The sequence below is a fragment of the Myotis davidii genome, unplaced genomic scaffold (assembly GCF_000327345.1).
Source record: "Myotis davidii unplaced genomic scaffold, ASM32734v1 scaffold96, whole genome shotgun sequence".
Lineage (NCBI taxonomy): Eukaryota > Metazoa > Chordata > Mammalia > Chiroptera > Vespertilionidae > Myotis > Myotis davidii.
The window spans coordinates 1,872,629-1,881,978 of NW_006289416.1; positions in this window are offsets into that span (position 1 = coordinate 1,872,629).

Genomic DNA, 9,350 nt, shown 5'->3' on the forward strand with positions numbered 1-9,350 from the left:
TATATGCTAGCTGACAACCTGTAGCCTCTTAAGCTCAGTGTAAAATGCAGCTTGCATCTTAGAGTGACAACGCATTGAGTAGAATATCCTGTACCACTTTAGTTGTACTTTCAGCAGCCTCTGCCCTCCTTCCCCCAACTCTGCTGTAGTCTTCCACACAGACCTCCTCTAACACCTCCATTTTCACTTAAATTTTTAGAGGGTAATGCAGATCAAGATTCTTTTCCCTTTGAGCTTGTCATACAAAAAGATAGTTCATCTTATATTGCTCAACATTTACAATGACTGGCTAGTTTTAGATTTTTGATTTCATGCCTTTGACTTATTCAGAATCTTAATTTTGATGCAAATGTTCCATGTTTTGGGACAGGAGTGTCCATGACCCACTGTGGGTTCTTGGCTTCCCACAGGAAAGAATTAAAAGGCAAACCAGCATAGAGTTTAAAGTGATTGGTGCTTCTGTTTTCTTGGGATATATTCCTAGAAGTGGAATTACTGGGTCAAATAGAAGTTCCAAGAAAACAGAAACACCAATCAGAAAGGATATATGTACCCATATGTTCACAGCAGCACAATTTACAATAGCAAAGATTTGGAATTTTAACAATCTGAGTGCCCATCAGCAGATGAGTGGATTAGAAAACGGTGGTACATCTACACAATGGAATACTATGCTGCTCTAAAAAGGAAGGAATTCTTATCATTTGCAACAGCATGGATGGACCTGGAGAGCATTATGATAAGTGAAGTAAGTCAGTCAGAGAAAGATAAATATCACATGATATCACTCATTTGTGGAATATAATGAACAAACATAAACTGAAGAACAAAAATAGGACCCGAGACACAGAAGCATCGAACAGACTGTCCAACCTATGAGGGAAGGCGGGAGGTGAGGGAGTAAGAGGTCAACCAAAGGACTTGTATGCATGTATATGAGAATAACCAATGGACACAGACAGTAGGGGGGTGAGGATATGTGCTGGGGTGAGAGGTCAATGAGGGAATAAGGACACTCATGTAGTACTTTAAACAGTAAAGAATTTAAATTAAAAAAATAAAGTGAAAGTGAGTTTATTAGTGAAGCACTGAGACAGAGAACTCCCTTTAGTGGAATTTTTTGGCTACTCCCTTTAGTGGATTTTTTTCCCTTTATTGAGGTTCTTTTAATCCAGGGTGGGAGAGGTAGGTATTCAATAAGGGAGAGGAATATTTTGAAAGAGTTTATTAGTGAAGCACTAAGACAGAGAACTCCCTTTAGTGGATTTTTTCCCCCTTTATTGAGGTTCTTTTAATCCAGGGTGGAAGAGGTAGGTATTCAATAAGGGAGAGGAATATTTAGGATCTTTCTGGGAAAGATATGGAGATTTCTCAGAAGAGCTCTGAGGGCCAACTAAAAATATATGGTTTGGAAAACAAAACATTTTAATTGGTTATAACACACCAATGGGGAATGAGCAGAAATCAAAGAGGATTGTCTTAGATGACACAGATTCTCTACAGGCATTCGTAAGTTTGAGTAATTTTAAAATTTGATGACATGGGATAGGGTTGTTCAAACATGCATTTTCAATGGTTGTGTCAGTATAGGTGTGTATTGCATGTATATAATGTAAAATAATGAGCTGCTTTGCAGCAGACCATTGCGTCCACCCTAACAATGTTGGGAAGGTACAGAGTGACAGCAAGAACTGATGTTAATTTTCTTAGTCTTATGCTGTAAAAACTGTAGGAACTTCCTCAGTATCTGCATAAGAAAAACAAAATAAAACTTGTAACCAAATAGTTTTAAAGATTATTCCAGTAAAATTGATGAATGAGTTAGCTGTTGGCTTTCCATGTATGCAGTTATCACTTGGTGATATAAAAAGCATTTTGGTAGCAATTTTGTTGATAAAGTCTGTATCAGACATTTATCATGGGGCCAAGTCAGAGGTAACTTCGTTTCTGCATAAAGATGTTTCCCATGGGATTTGACAAGATATTATATGGAGTGAGCACTACCCATTCCTTGAGCTTGTTCTGACTCAGGGAATAAGCTTGTGATTGGCTTATTGGCCTCTGTCTGGGATTGTCTTTCTCCCGGGCTTCCATGCCACTGGGTGGGACGTACCACATCATGAGGACCTCTGACTATCTGTCTTTCCTCAGCAAAAGGAGGGAGACCAAGAAGAGGCATTCCCAGGACAAGGAAGGCTCAGCGTATAGCCAGGGCCCTAGCTTCCTGCCTCATCTCTCCTGGACCTCTAGACACCAGTCCCTATTTGGAGGCCTTGAAGTAAGGCACTAACAAGTTTTCTTTAAAAAAAAAAATAATGCATTTACATAGACCCACTCCTCCAAAATGTTCAGCATTCAAAAATCTATTCAGCTTGGCAGCTGGTTGAGCTCTGAAGGCTGCTGAGAATTTTACCTAGAGGCTCAGAAGCAAAAGGTGAGGAGCTGCTATTTGTTTTTGTTGCATTTCCTGTCTCTAAAATGGGCATTGAAACATCTTTGGTGAAACATTTTAAATTCCTTGGCTATAATGGATATCTAATTATAAAATATTATTTTGCTCCCCCCCACCCCCCAGCATTTGCAGAGTAGCTTTAGTCCAATGGCACAAATCACCACCAAAGGAGTAAGGAAATTAAACCTGCGCTTGGATGAGTGTGTGATTCTGGTTTACAGCCGAAGCTATAAAGCCTTCTAGTGCCTTCACTACTGATCAGTTCTAATGTTCCCCGCATAGAGCGTCTGCTGCTGAGGCAAATGAAAATCAGTTGGAACAACAACAAAAAAACACAGAGATTGGGTTTTAATAGTCATGTCTCAAAAACGAGCTTATCACTGTTTGAACACAGATCTGAGCAATTTCGTACACCATTTATACATCCTCTAAACTAGCGGAGTGCTTTTCTTCCAGGGGCTAAAAAGCTTTGTGGGTATAATTTGGCTTTATATTACAGAACAGGGGGAGCAGAGTTGTCCTAGGGAAGCACTTATCCCTTTTTTTCTGCTTAGGTGAGGAGCATGTGTCCCAGGGAGAGGCAGTGCCGTGCAGTGGAGAGAGCAGTGACTTTGCTTCCAAAGGCCTAGCTAACTCTCTCAGCTCAGCTGCGCAGGCTGGGTGACACCGGGCCAAGATAACCCTCTGTTAGCGACAGCTCCATCCTCTGTTACATGAAGGTCAGGACATACTTTTGTAGAGATGTGAAGAGGATTAAGTGAATGAGGTACCCTTGACTCCGTACCTTCCATGGCACCTGCTCATCAGTGCCTCCTTTGAGATCAGTCCAACAGCCCAATTTCTCAATGCCTGCACCCCGCTGAGAAGACCCACTGGAGAAGACGCGAAAGGCTGCACTTGGGGGTTTCTGTCAATTCATGCATTCATGTTGTCCAACCAAAGCTGGGTCCCCAGGACTATTGCTTTTCAATGCTGCTGTTTTTGTAATCAGCTCTCTACTCTTCTCTGCCCATGCTATTTTTAAAAAATCTAATTTTTTTGAACCCACTATGCTATTGCTAACCTTGATCCTCAGCAAATAACCTTGACTCTTATTGTACTGAGAAAAAAGAGAAAGAGAAAGAGAACAACATAACTTTCACAACTTTGTATAGCTCTACCCTTAAACTTACCAGCATTCCTGTTCATATTTTCTTCCTTTTTTGTTCTCACTCTGGGATAATGAGGCCCCTCTCCCCTGTTCAAGGCTAAGCCCCTGTTCTTTTGTTCTAATCCCATCTACTTTCCCCTCCTTAGGATCTAGCCCGTTAATCATCCACTGTCTGCATTCTATGTTAACATTTCTCTCTGGAATGGCATCTTTGCCATGACATCTCATTACATTCAGTATTTTCATCTTAACAGAAGAAACCCTCTCTAGATCTGGGTTCCAGGTTGTCAAGGCTGACAGCCTGTGTTCTTACCTTCCCCTTACCAGGAAGCATCAGAAGTACTCAGTTTCCTGCTTCACTTTTATTCACCCTTCAATCCACTGTAATATAACTACCACTCTACATCTTCATGGAAAATATTTTTGCAAGGTCCTCTATGATCATCTTGTTTTAAAAACCACTGGTCACTTCCAAGACTTTATCTTATTTAATGTCTCCGAACCATTTGTATTCAAAAGTACCCCCTTTTACTTAAAATAATCTTTCACTAATTTCTGAGATTGCATATCCTTTTGGATTTTTCCTTTACCTGACCCAAGCTCAGCATCCTTTACCAGTTCTTCTTCCTAGTTACATTTCTTTAATTTGGTATTCCGCAGGCTTGCACCCTGGGGTTTCATTTTTTTTTTAATCCTGTACCATCTACCTGGGTGAGTGCAACTACCTCTAAGGTCTCAGTTAGGAATAACGAACCTGAAGCTATGACCCCTGTCTAGCTTGCACTTTTGATCCTAAGCCACAATCACTTCTGCCCAGTAGAAACTTTCCTTAAATGTCTCCTCAGCTTTTCAAGCTCAATGTGTTTAACTATAAAACTTCCATCTTCTCCTAAACCATTTTCTTCCCCTTTTTATCTCATCTGAGTGAGGGGCCTACATTTCACTCAGTTGCCAGAAGGAAAAAAAATAAAAAACAGATGTTCACATAGGATCTTCCTTTTCCCACATGTGTTATCAGCATATCAGCCAACATCCGAGTCCTAGAGCTCTCACCTCTTTATATCTCTCACTAATTCTGTTGTCATCTCTCACCAAGATTGCTGCCACACCTGCCCTGCTGTGCCCTCTCTGCCTCGGGCTTGGCCACACAACAATTGTTCTACTACCTAAACACCAACCTGAACATTTCACTTCCCTCATTAAAACTTTTTGGTTATTTATTGACATAAGCAAGGCTCATCACAATTTGCCTCTGCTTTGCTTTGTAGATTGATATTTTTTTGTTTCATCATCCTGAAAGTCTTAGATTCAGATGAAAATAGAAGGCTTTGTAAATGCATCATACTTAGTGGCACATAATTTGCATATGCACTTTCTTCTTTTAGGAACAGCTTTCCCTCTCAAAGTCATGTCACCAACTCTAACTCACCCACCAGATGTCAACTCGCACCTCACTTCCTCTAGAGTTTCATTGGTCTTTTCCCTCTCACCACCACCACCCCTTGAGTGTGGCTCTTCCACAAAATACCACGTGCAGGCGCGCATGTACAGTGCAATTGAAACTTCGTGGCCCATGTGCAGAAGTCGGTATTTTGTGGAAGAGCCACACTCAAGGGGCCAAAGAGCCACAGTTTGCCGACCACTGGACTATATCATGGCTATGTTTACCTATATTTCTCATGAAAAACCTTGGTTTCTATGAATGATAGCTATGAACTTTAAAAAATCCCCAATCGGCCCTAGCCGGTTTTTCTCAGTGGTTAGCCTCAGTCTGTGGACTGTTAGGGTTGCTTGTTTGATTCCAGTCAAGGACACCTACCTCCACTGCAGGCTCAATCCTGATGTTTCTCTCTTTCTGTCTCTCCCTCTCCTTTCCACTCTCTCTAAAAATCAATGGAAAATATCCTCAGGTGAGGATTAAAAACATTTTACAAGAGATCTTCAATCATTTGTCAGGCTCTTTGATCCCCTGGTTGCTGAGCAGTAATCTTAGTTCTACAGCGAGTGAGCAGAGACGTTGCCTTTGTAAGATGAACATCAGTTAGAATGAGTTAATATTCACCTTCGCCATTTGTCCATGAAAACCGAAGATGGGTGCCCATATGGCCCTTAGCAGTCGTGTTGGTGTAATGACTTTCACAGTTCACCTCCCGCAATGAAAAGAAATGCTCCCAAAAAAGAGGGGTAAAGCAAATGCTAAGTCAGAGACCACCCAAATTCAAACCCTACAAACTATTGGAATTACTCTGGCTCCTGAATCTTAATATAGAAAATAAAGAATTGAACAAAGCATTTACTGTGAGTTGGCTAACATACTGAAGTGACCTTACTTCATATGAAATGTTTTATTCCTCTGTTCTTAAGGTTAAATGTTTGTGGTTTCTAATTTTTACCTAAATTTGTATCCTGTGTTTGTGAGAAGAATGTGAAACTCTTCATTGTATTAATACTACATAATAATCTTGACTGGTTAGACTCAGTGGTAGAGCATTGACCCTCAGACCAAACGCTCATGAGTCTGACTCAGGGGTGGGCAAACTTTTTGACTCGAGGGCCACAATGGGTTCTTAAACTGGACCGGAGGGCCGGAACAAAAGCATGGATGGAGTGTTTGTGTGAACTAAAATAAATTCAAAGTAAGCATCATTACATAAAAGGGTACGGTCTCTTTTTTCAATAGTTTTATTCATTTCAAATGGGCCGGATCCGGCCCGCGGGCCGTAGTTTGCCCACGGCTGGTGATTCCTGGTCAGGGGCACCTATCTCCATTGTAGGTTCGATCCCTGGTGGGGTGTATGCGGGAGGCAACCAATTGATGTGCCTCTCTTACATAAATGGTTGTCCCCCCCCCCCTTCTCCTCCCTCCCTTCTATTCTCTCTAAAAATCAATGGGAAAAATATCCTCAGGTGAGGGTTAAAAACACGCACACACAAAAACACCACATTATATGCTTTTCAAGTTGTCAGGACTGTAAATATTCAAATGAGAAATGTCATTGTGCTTTAGTAGCATGTACACCTTTTGTTCTGGATAATGAGCACAAATATAAAGGCTTAATTATCAGCGCTGTTTCACACTTTATGGAGAGTTGACAGAGTGTTAGACACTTTATAGAGTGTGGGGAAAATAGTCTCTGACCCGCATGAAGATGGATAGTCCTTTAAAATAACTGATTTTTAGTCATCACCAAATATGTAATTATATTTGCTAAAATTGTTTTAAAGAATAATACTTATCATTGTTTTTACTACTATAGGAACAACTCATAGATATGATACATTGCATGATGTCAGATTAGACTTAAGTGTTAAAACATTAAAATGTAGAAACTATATTGTGATCATTTTTTTAGGTAGATGTAGGTGACCATTTTGATAGATTAAAGAAATATGGTCTTCTGATCTGCTGTAAAGCAATGTTTGATTTGGTCTATAAGACGCATTTGCATATCTGAGCCTCTCCTAGTTTCTAGCATTGCCTCACCACTCCTATCATAAGGCATGCAACTTATCCAAGTATAATAACCAAAACAAGGACAGGGTCGGAAGAAGCTCCAAGACCATGCGAACAGTTGCCAGGGCACAACTGGTCCTAGTGTAACAAGTGACTTAGGAAGAGAAACCAGACAGACAGCAAAAGAAGTGGCTGGAAACTAAATCATGAAGGACATTATTATTAAAGTTACCTAATCATGTGTTGTCTGAACTGAATGAAGCTCTTAGGATAGTGAAAGGGAGTTATTTAGTAATTTTGCTGGAACAGTGGCCAGTTTGGGTAAACAGGGGCAAATGTTCTCCCTACTTATATACCATGCCTTTGTGATGAAGAGTAGCTAAATGATTTTAGGGACAGTGATATGAATAAATTTTCATTCTTAAAGGTCATTTTTGGTAGCCATGTGTTAGATAACTAGGAAGGGAGAGAATGTCAACACAGACATCACTTGACTAAGACATTCAGTTTCCTTGGTGAGAGTGTTAAGAGCTGCATCCGAGGTAATGACCACAAGGAAGTAGAGGGGGGAAATAGATTTGAAAAATATTTAGAAGTCAGAATCAATAGGACTGGTAAATAGATTTGGAATATTAAGAGGAGGAAAATTTTTAGGATAACTGCATTATTTCTGGATCGAGTGACTATGTGAAACCAATTAAAATTGATAGTACAACCAATCAGAATACAGATTGCAAGATCAGTAGGTGTTGGTGGATGAAGAGCATAAGTTCAGTTCCAGAGGCTAAGCTTGTGTGTTTGTGGGACAAATACGATAGAATGTCTAGTAGCTAATTGGAAAGATGGACAGATGTTCACAGGAGAAGTCAAGGTTATATAAGAACACAAGAAACTATTCTAATCACAAAACCACTTGGCTTTAATTAAATGTTTTGTATTGCCAGTACTTGAATTCTTTAAAGAGTGTCTTTGGCTTTCTAGTATTGATTCTTTCAATGTTAATGTGTCTAAATACAAGTCTAATAATAATTTCTTAAAAAATATTTTTTTATTATTGATTTCAGAGAGGAAGGGAGAGGGAGGAAGAAAGAGAGAAACATCAATGATGAGAAAGAATCACTGATCGGCTGCATACCCCACACTGGGGATTGAGCCCGCAACCCGGGCATATACCCTTACCGGGAATTGAACTGTCATAGATCGATGCTCAACCACCAAGCCATGCCAGCCAGGTTCTAATAATAATTTCTATTGCATTCTTGTTTTATAGCAAAATTTTTTTCTATCATTGGAAATATTTGTTTTCATAGCTCTATTTCAGAACAGTTTGCATGGGTTGCTTCCAAAGCAGTCGCATATGAAATTGTAGGATTGTGGTAGTCCACTGACAGACATTGAATAATGCCATCTAGCAACAGTGTGCTTGAGGGTATGCCCCACACTCCACATTTTATTCTATTGTTCATCTATCATTGTCACTGGGCACATTTAGACATATTGTAATGAAACAATCCAAGTTGAAACACTACTGTAAGCTCAAACATGCAGACATTCATTCATTTACTGTTCAAATAGTAAGGCTCTACTATGTTCTCCCTGAGTTTACAGATGGGAGGGTTCAGTAAGCAGCAGATACTCTCCCTACCCTAACAGTAATTAGTTATGATATTTATCTTGGTTGAGCTGATATAAGGCTGTCCTGTAAAACTCTGAATTTCCACCTCTGACCTTGATATGACCTGAGTTTTCCATTTTTTCTGGATCACATTCTTCCCAAGATTGAGCAGTATAAAGCTTGATTAGTGGATAAAAATCTTTATATAAGAAATATTTAAGTTTTTGGTAAATTTGATCATGTTACCCTCCCAACTTAGATTTTTTTAATGGCTCCCAGTACCTCTGAAATAAAGTAAACTCTTATATATGTCATGTAAAGTTATTTACAATAGTTTTAGGCCTGTCTCTCTAACTTGTTTGAACTCCATCTTCTCTTACAAATATTTCTGTCCAGTTATATGGTCTTTTTACTTGCATTTTCCATAAACAGTGCTTTTCTTTCTCATCCTGGGTTACATTTTTATACTCTGTCCCTTATTCCTACTTCACTCTAGCTTGTTTTTAAAGATTTTTCTTAGGCAGTGGTTCTCAACCTTGGCTGCACATTAGGATCACCTGGGAATCTTTTTAAAATCCTGATTTCTGGGCCTCGTCCTCCGGATATTCTGTTTCTTTGTTATAGGGTGGGGCCACAACATTAGTAACAAAGAAACAGAATTTCCGGAGGACGAGGCCCA